Genomic DNA, 706 nt, shown 5'->3' with positions numbered 1-706 from the left:
TCATCAGCATACGTGTAATTAATGTGTTACCGTTCTTCAGTAAATATTACGCGTATATTGAGTACAAAAGTGGGCCCAAGACAGAACATGTGGGCCTCTTACAATGATTAGTTTTATTGCGTAAATTGGGTCGAAACGTATATTTCTTATTAAGGATAAGGAAAAGAAAATTCGGGGAATGGAGGCCTTAACAAGGGTGGAAGAAGTTCTAATATAAGAAATTAGACGATGAAAACAGGAAAGTATCAACAATTTCATGGGCAAGTATTAAGTTTATGGGAGAAACACTGTTTTACATGGCTTTATTTTCTTTTATTAAAACATATGTGCTATTAAAATTAATATTAATGTTTTACTAAAATTACTTAAAACTATAATTAATTAAACTTTCCAAGGAATATTTCTTTTTCCAAACCCACTTAGGAATATATTTCACCATCTCTATACTTAAGTATACAAGCTTAGTCATTTATCATCAGAGTAGGACCTGCCACTTCGACTCTACGTCTTCATTTATAAGAGCTTACATCGACCTCTGCTACATCACACTTCACAGATTTTTTAGTATATACTGCATTACAATTTTGCGCACGCAGATAATTTCCTTCAGTTAATTTCTATTAAACGGTCGAGAAACACATTATTGAAATGGTTGTGCTGTCCAAGTTGCGAAGGGTTCTCTCATGCACAGCATACCTACAACAAT

At 33.3% G+C, this 706-nt stretch overlaps 1 protein-coding gene across 1 annotated transcript in view; it reads right to left on the bottom strand.

The window, feature by feature from the left end:
* Positions 1-706, bottom strand: part of LOC106678398 (adhesion G protein-coupled receptor E4) — a 551,070-nt gene that overhangs the window by 492,874 nt on the left and 57,490 nt on the right. The gene's annotated exons all lie outside the window — the stretch shown is intronic.

This window comes from Halyomorpha halys, unplaced genomic scaffold, assembly GCF_000696795.3.
Source record: "Halyomorpha halys isolate HHAL.00 unplaced genomic scaffold, Hhal_1.1 Scaffold140.1, whole genome shotgun sequence".
In the NCBI taxonomy this organism is placed as follows: Eukaryota; Metazoa; Arthropoda; class Insecta; order Hemiptera; family Pentatomidae; genus Halyomorpha; species Halyomorpha halys.
This window is presented reverse-complemented; position numbering and strand designations above follow the sequence as displayed.